The sequence below is a fragment of the Aquarana catesbeiana genome, unplaced genomic scaffold (assembly GCF_042186555.1).
Source record: "Aquarana catesbeiana isolate 2022-GZ unplaced genomic scaffold, ASM4218655v1 unanchor237, whole genome shotgun sequence".
Taxonomy (NCBI): Eukaryota; Metazoa; Chordata; class Amphibia; order Anura; family Ranidae; genus Aquarana; species Aquarana catesbeiana.
In genome coordinates, this window is record NW_027362665.1 from 1183008 (window position 1) to 1192095 (window position 9088).

A 9088-nucleotide genomic window follows, 5' to 3' on the forward strand; every position below is an offset into this window, starting at 1 on the left:
TGTAAATCGTTCTGGATCCCTCACATCACGATCACCTAAAAAGAGATAAAGAACAAAAAAAAAGGTCTCAAAAATCTGCCACCAGCCATCTCTTTTACCTGAGTCTGTGGTCGCAGACACTCACCTGTTGTGGTGCCAATCTCCACCACGTCTTCTTCTTCCTCCTGCTCAGCTTCTTGGGTTGGTGGTATTTCAACTTCTTCCAGAGGGGGGGGTCTGTGTTCTCCTGGGATGAGGGGTGTCCCCCGAGTCTTTTCTCCCCTATGTAAAACAAAAATGGTATACTTAGCACACAGATATTTGATGGCAGAACTATAGAAATAGGAAACATTGCTTGGAAGTGGGGTACAATTGTCTATTTTAGCCGAGTTCCAAGATGTATATTTTTTATTGCCCTTTGTCAAGCTGCAATACTTTACCTGTTTGGTACAAGCTTCACAGATGGAAACCCCCCTATAGTATACACTGGAGCACCTGTGTGGCCCCCTAATAAAAATGGTGTTCTTGTGTCCCACACTAGTGCTCCAGTGTCCAGATGTGAAAACAGCTGCTCAGTGTCCTCTCCTTACACACAATCTAGTTTGCATTTCATTCTAGTAACAAACCCATCTACACAAACAAATATTTGGCATCCAAGTAGGCCCCCAAAAATGTGTGAAAATGCATATGGCCTAAACAATGGTGTTCTAGAGGCTGAAAGAAAAATGTTTGATACGAACGAATAATGTGCCCATGAACATTAAAGTTGACCTTTGGAAACGTTACAACTAATCAAAGCATATGGAGCAGAACGAACATAATAAAGACAGAAAGAATAGGAACACAGCACAACTACTTACTTTTTTGCAGCACTCTCCGGATCTTTCGGTACTGCTCTGGCTCTCTCAACTTCAGGTCCGACCACCGCTTCCTGAGCTGATCTTTAGACCTTCGTACCCCGAAATTCCGCTCGAGACTCCTGACCACTTTCGCCATGATTTTGGCCTTTCGGATGTTGGGGTGGGGATAAGGCCCATATTTTCCGTCATAGTCGGACTTCCTCATGATGTCGACCATCTCCAACATCTCCCCAAACGACATATTTGTGGCCTTAAAACGTCTCCTTCTGGATCGGGACGTGCCTGGATCCGCCCTTTCCTCCTCCTCCTCGTTGCTACAATTAGCCCGCACCTGCTGTATGTCCGCCATCATGCTCTTCCCCCACTGCGCCGAACGAAAAGGGGCGGGGAATACACTAGAAAGAACGTCAGGGGCGGGCGGAGTTACACGCATGCGCAGTGTATATAAAGCGTAACACGCGTGCGTATTACGTTTGATCTGTGAGCGGAGGAAGGAGCATTGAATGCGGCAATCGTAAGAACGAAGGTAAGAGACAAACTTGGGCCTATACTGCTTCTATAGATTGAGGCCTATATTGTAACAAGATTAGGAGAGTTTGGTGTGACATTAGGCTTTGTCTTGTGTTGTGTCTTGCAGTGAACATGGATATGGTACTGGAAGATCAGGACTTCATTTCAGTCTTCATAGAGATGCTAAGGGAGCTGCCCTGTCTGTGGGAGATTAAACACCCCCATTACAAGAACCAAATAAAGAGGAAGGCAGCACTGGAGCAATTGTGTGAAATTGTGAAGCAGGTGATCCCCACGGCAGACATCACTTATTTAAAGATCTTCATTGGTGGCCTGAGGAGCACATATCTGAGGGAGTGCAATAAAGTCCTTGATTCACAGAGATCCGGAGCAGCAGATGACATCTATGTCCCCAGGATGTTGTACTACGACAGGCTGCACTTTCTGGCAGGCCAGACTGAACCCAGGCCATCCCTCTCAAGTCTTCCTTCCACGCTTCCTTCCCCCCCGGCTGAGACTTCTGACGCCCAACCTGGGCCTTCCAGGCCACATGTGGAGGAGCCCAAATTGAGCCAGGTATAGCATTCCTCTAAATATTTCTGCTTGTCCAATCAATGATGTTAACTAGATGTTAGTTGGGAGTACTAATTTATGATTGTGATTGATGATGCAAAAACTAAAACCATGTCCCTTTTTCATACACAGGGAAGTCTCACCCAGGAGGTGGCTGATCTGCAGGTCCCTCCACCCCCCCTGGAAACAGAAAGTGGCAGGAGGAGGAGTACCCTAGAGGAGGCGGCTATCAGATTTTTTTGTAGGGCTACAGAGGTCCTGGGAGCACCACACACCAGGCAGGAGAACCTTGCGGCATTCATAGCCTATAAAATGCAGAGGATGGAGGAGGGCCAAAAAGCCATGTGTGAGGCCCTCATATCTGAGGCTCTGGCGAAAGGTGTGAGGGGCCAACTTACACCTCACACACAGCTTTGGGATGGTCCTCCTCCTCCTCCTGCAGGTCCTACTCCTCCTCCAGGTCCTACTCCTCCTCCTGCCACATCTCCAACTGCACAGCCACAGCCCGGAAGGAAGTGTGAAAGGAAGACCAGAGAGTGAGGACCCTGGATCCAGTCTGGTCGGCCAAAAGATGCAGCCTCTTGTGGTACCACAGCCTGGGGACACTGATGTCATCTGCTGCTAGCCAAGTCTCTGTGAATCCCGGACCAGACTGCCCTCCCTTATATATGGACTCCTCAGGCCACCAATTTTGAGGTTTAAGAATTGATGTCTGCCGTGGGGGTCCCAGGCTTCACTAATTTCTCCTGTTGATCCAGTGTTGCCTTCCTCTTTGTTTGGTTCTGAGCCCTTAATAAAGGATTTTTGTTTTGAATTATACTCTCCTATGTGTTTTACTTCAAAAATGATGGTTAGTTTGTGAGGATTCAGGTACATTTCTAATATACAATGTGAAATGAACAAGGGACACCAACAACAAAAAATCTCATGGAGATTAAATAATAAAAGATATCAATGGTGTTGGGGTAACTTGCCACACAAAACACACACAAAAATATTCTGGAGTAAAAATAAAAATAACATTGAACAAAGATCAGCCTTGGAAAAAATCCAAACATTAAAGAAAAAAAAAGGCTTAAAAACAAAAAAAAAAAAAACCATAAAAAATATAAAACTGTCAGATGTGACAACTAATAACAATATATTAAGGGAATCCCACTAAAAAAACACAAATAAAACTTTGTGAGAAGTGTGTGTGAATATGAGCATCAAAACGACTTAATTCTTGTCACATTATGAAGAAGAAGAGAGAGCGCTGTATTAAACCATTTTTTACATTGCAGCGTGACGAAAGTGCTGTATCCATTGCTAACGCTAAGTTTACCAGAACGAGCTGTCCCGTGTCGGAATTTCTTCTGAGCATGCGTGCCACTTTGTGCGTCGGAACAGGCCACACACGGTCGGAATTGACGCGATCGGATTTTGTTGTCGGAAAATTTTATCTCCTGCTGTCCAACTTTGTGTGTCGGAAAATCCGATGGAAAATGTCCGATGGCGCCCACACACGGTCGGAATTTCCGACAACACGCTCCGATCGGACATTTTCCATCGGAAAATCCGACCGTGTGTACGGGGCATTATAGTTATAGTGCCTGACCCCAAATTCATCCCACAACTTAGCATGAAAATGTCCCTTTCTGTCTAGTGTTATTATCAGCCTTGATTAATCCTGCTCACATAGATAGCTGTTTCTCTAGCTGTTTACTCTGCATGATTCTTAGTCTCTGTGGACCTTGGTAACCCAGTTACCCACTGTGGATCCCTGTACACTTTAACCATTAATCTAGGGGCTCAGTATAGGCGGAACCGCACCTTTGGTTCACATATAGCGCTTCTCTTGCGCTGGGCATTTTTGAGGGTCTCTTACCCTTCATTCCCTTACTTAATTCAATGCCCATAATGACTGGCCAGTCTTCTCTCTTCTCTACGTGTGCCTATACCCTCTTGTCTCTAAACTACTTTATCTAGCAGATTTACTACATATACCTGTGAACAGCACTATTCTTCCCTTTCTTATCTATAACACTCCAATGGACAATAGACAGGGACAACATAACATATAACCACCAATCAATACAGTTCGATTAAGTGGAGTAAAATAGGGACCCTTTGTCCCTAAACTGCCTTACCGATCAAGGAAGTCTGATAACTCAAATGTAAGCAAAAGGCTTACCTCAGCCGGCTGATTATCAGAAATTCCCGGATCGTCTCAAGCTCCTCGTTTCGGATACTCAGGGTCACCTGGAATCCCCTCCTAAGGCAAAGCTCGCCATGCTGACTCGGTTAAATTGATGATAGGCAACTCCTATCCTCATATTGATTAGTGGTTCCAAATTAATAATAACTACTGCAGTAGGGAACAGACACAAAAGATACTCTCAGCATCTTTCCAAATAACTGTTCTGCTTTATTATGACGCAATTGAAGGTTTTTATGCACATGATTACATAGGTATCACATTAATATTACAATTGTACGTTTATGGTAACAAGGGGCGTTACATAGGCAGGCTAATTCTAATCAGGACTGGAAAGAATGTAAACATTTACTGAAAACATTATTAGTGCTGTGTGCACAGTGAGGGCAGTGTGCAATACATACAAAATACAATACAATTATATACAGAACATACAAATTTCCATTACAATAGCATAGAAATAGCATAGAAAAACAATAGACTAAAATATACATATATAATTATAATTTTTTTTTCTATGCTTTTTCTTTTCTATTATTTTCTATTCTAGTCTTTTCTATTCAAATTCATTCTATACGAAATTTGAATTTCGAAAGATGGCTTCTGAAGTTCGAATTTTGTATAGAATGAATTTGAATACAAAAGAATAGAATAGAAAAACATATATTATATTTTATTCTATTCTGTTCTATTGTTTTTCTATGCTTTACTTTTTCTATTTTTTTATATTCTATTCTAATCTTTTCCATTCAAATTTTAAAAAATTCTGAAATTCTAATTTCATATAGAATGAATTTGATTAGAAAAACAATAGAACAGAATAGAATAGAATATCTATCATATTTTATTCTGTACTATTGTTTTTCTAGTCTATTCTTTTCTATTCTAATTCACTCTACACAAAATTTGAATTTCGGCAAATGATAGATAGATGTATCTATCTATCTATCATTTGCAGAAGATATATATATATATATATTTTTTTTTTGTTTTCAGAAGATTATATATATATATATATATAATATATATATATATATATATATATATATATATATATATATATATATATATATATATATATATATATATATATATATATATATATATATATATATATATATATATATATATATATATATATATATATATATATATAATCTTCTGAAATTCTAATTTGGTACAGAATGAATTAGAATAGAATATATTATATTTGTTTTTTGCTATGCCATTATTTTCTATTCTATTCTAATCTTTTCTATTGGTATTTGATTTAATTCTATACGAATTTCGGAAAATGGTTATATATAGTTTATTTTTTCGAATTTGAAACAAAACGAATCCCGAAAACGAAAGCAACTAAACTAATTTAGTTAAATAATGAATCGAAATTAAACTAAACAAATTTTTTCATCCTGCACATGTCTATATACTATATGTTGTAAATTACATACTCCTAACCCCTGCACTATATACTCTATGTTGTACATTATATACTCCTGACCCCTGCACTATATGCTCTATGTTGTACATTACATTATTCTGATACTATATATTCCTATCTGTTGTATCTTATACAATATGTTGTACATTACATAGTCCTGACTTCTGCTCTCTCCCCTCTACCCACTGCTATATATACACATAATATGTATTCTCTTTTGTTACACCCATTTCCTACCAGCTGGACATTTTATATCTGATGATTTGATTGGAGCACAGCAGGAACCTGTGTGTTTCCTCACTCTCTGACTAAAGTCCATGAATAAAGAAATGTACTGGTAGGAGATCAGAGGACCTATTTACTAGTTACCTTGAGGGGGGAATTGTAAGATCCTCAGAGACAAAGCTGCTGGATGTGGGCGGAGTCCTGGTTTAGGGGAACCAATCAGCTCATGTCTAGTAATAATCTTTGTATCTCTATTTTAGTAGATGGACGGGAGATGAGGAAAACCTCAGAGGATTGTCTCACTTTGTCTCCAGACTGTAAAGTAGAAGATGAGGACATCACACAGTATAGTCCAGGAGAAAACCCGACTACCTCAAATGTCCATCCGGCACCACACAGTGTAGATGGACCATCGTATTCCTCTTATCCTGAGGAACCTCAGACTGTGAGGGACGGTGCCTTCCTTCCAACAGAGAAGAGCTTTTCCTGTACTGAGTGCGGGAAGTGTTTCCATTCTAAATATCAGCTCAATGTGCATATAAGATCTCACACAGGGGAGAAGCCATATTCCTGTCCTGAGTGCGGGAAATGTTTTTCAGAAAGGTCCAATCTTTACAGACATCAGAGATCTCACTCGGGGGGAAGCCGTTTCCTGTCCTGAGTGCGGGAAATGTTTTTCAATGAAGTCCAGTCTTTCCACACATCAGAAATCTCACACGGGGGAGAAGCCGTTTTCCTGTCCTGAGTGTGGGAAATGTTTTTCACAGAAGTCCAATCTTGACTCACATCAGAGATCTCACACGGGGAGAAGCCGTATTCCTGTCCTGAGTGCGGGAAATGTTTTTCACAGAAGTCCAGTCCTTACACACATCAGAAATCTCACACGGGGGAGAAGCCGTTTTCCTGTCCTGAGTGCGGGAAATGTTTTTCACAGAAGTCCAATCTTGATTCACATCAGAGATCTCACACGGGGGAGAAGCCGTATTCCTGTCCTTAGTGCGGCAAATGTTTTTCACAGAAGTCCAATCTTGACACACATCAGAGATCTCACACAGGGGAGAAGCCACTTTCCTGTCCTGAGTGAGGTAATTGTTCCTCACTGAAGTCCTGTCTTCCTGAACATCAGGAAATCACACAACCCTTGATGTGTATTAGTGCCTTGAGTGTGGGGAATGTCTTCTATATGAATGTTGCTGGACATCACAGCTCCCATGTGGGGAAGAAGCACACCCTGATATACACCTCAGATATACTCCATGGCTGATCTTCATCATGGAAGAAACAGTTGATAAGGAGATCAGAGATCAACAAAGACATGGATGAAGTGTTGTACCGTGTTGGCCATTGATAGCAGTAGAAAAACAAAAATTGAGTCATTGCCTCTCATTGGCTGAGTACATTTTGTGGTGTAAAATTTCACAGACACTCAGAGGATTATTTAAAAATAAAGAGTTGAACAAATGTGACCAGCATTATGATCATTGGCTCCATCTAGTGGCCATGAGGTATTGTGCTTTTTTTTACTGATTGAGGCAAAATCTCTTATTATGGCCACTAGATGGAGCTGATGATCATAGGAAATCACTAAGTTAAATTACGGCCAGAATTTGTAACGAGTGGATGAATGTTTGTCACATTTCTCCAACATATTTTCTTTACATAGATCCCTTATTTTCCTTTGTCAGGAATAGTTTTATACTAGTACCTGAGATCAAACTCATGCACTAATAATTACAGTAGACATTGCAGGATAAAAGTTATTTAAACCAACAATATTAACTGATTCCCGCCCAGCCTAAAGTACAATGATGGTGGGACTGCTATTGTTCTGGGAGGATGTCATATGACATGCTACCATTCTTGCTGAACATGTGTGCTCACAGAGGCGAGTAGCGAGGTGATCAGTGGTGCGCTGTGCCCCTTGGACACTGTACGTCACCGTTTGTGGTAAAGAGCTGATGACGTAGGTCCTTTACCATGTGATCAGCTGTGTCCATTCACATGTAAACAAATGCTGGTTATTGGCATTTCCTTTCCTCAGTGCTGTCAGTGTCACGCAGCATCTGTACAGTTATGGCGTGTTTGTTCATCTTAAAGCTCTTTCCTCCCTCCTTCTTCCCAAGATATTATCCTCCAGGATATCCAGCTGTATATATCTGGACCCCACTTATTGTTTTCCCTAGGATAACAGGGTGAGACTCCATTATGCTGTTTTTGGTTTGGCAGAGCCCCTAAGTGTAACAAGCATTGCCATTGTGTTGCAGGGGTTGTTCGGAAGATGTGGAATATACCCCGTCACACATAGTATTATTGGCTCCTAGGGATATTGCTAAATAGCCATGGATTACATTGGAACCCACAGTTGATTATCTATATTGGATGTAAGTGGCAATTTATGAGGTGAGATATCACAAATGTGCATACAATGGTGGCCTAGATCTTGGTTTCTCTGTTTTTGTAGAATGATCTCCTGTTTATACATGTGAATGTTCATCTTACTACCCACATTCTGGAACACTTGATGTAGGAAACTTACAAGATATTGGAAAGAATATTGATGTAAGCTGTGCTGTCTACAAATATATAATCTAATAAAGTGTGTAATATGAATGACAGTATTGAAATATAAATATATACTTACCTTATCTTGTGTTTGTCTGCTTGATAGTGATGTTTCCCTCAAAAGCATATAGTCCTGAAAAAGCTATTCAGGGAAACGCGTTAACCGTTGGACAAGATCATCTGGACTATACAGAATATTGTTACACCTAATTAGTTGATGGTCATTGGTGTCCTGTATGATATATGGGGAACATTACATATACAGGATATATTCCTCTAGTGGACATTTGTGAAAGTATATATATATATATATATATATATATATATATATATATATATATATATATATATTTTTTTTTTTTTTTTAAACATGTTTGTAATAAAATAATCTTTTTATATCAAGTTGTATGTCTCATGTTGTGCCTTTTTAAAGTGGAAGTCCAGTCAAAAATGATAATTTTTCTATCATTTATATGTAAAATATCTTTATCTTTGAGAAATAATTTTTTTAAAAAAGAGCGTTGGATCCCCACTCCAAAATCCATACCAGACTCTTATCCGAGCAAGCAGCCTTTAAAAACCCCTACCCATTCACCCAAAAAAGTGTCAAAAAGTTAAAACCACAAAAGACATTTTTTGACAATTCCTTTATTTAAAAAGAAAAAAAAAGTGTCCCAGGATGTCAAACCATCTTCAACCGCCTAATGAACCCGAAAAATAGAAAAAAAAAAAACTGAAAAT

General features: G+C 39.6%; 1 pseudogene; it reads left to right on the forward strand.

Moving 5' to 3' along the window:
* Positions 1-5913: 5913 nt before the first annotated feature.
* LOC141122032 (uncharacterized) lies at positions 5914-8659 on the forward strand (annotated as a pseudogene).
* The last annotated feature ends 429 nt before the right edge of the window (positions 8660-9088 follow it).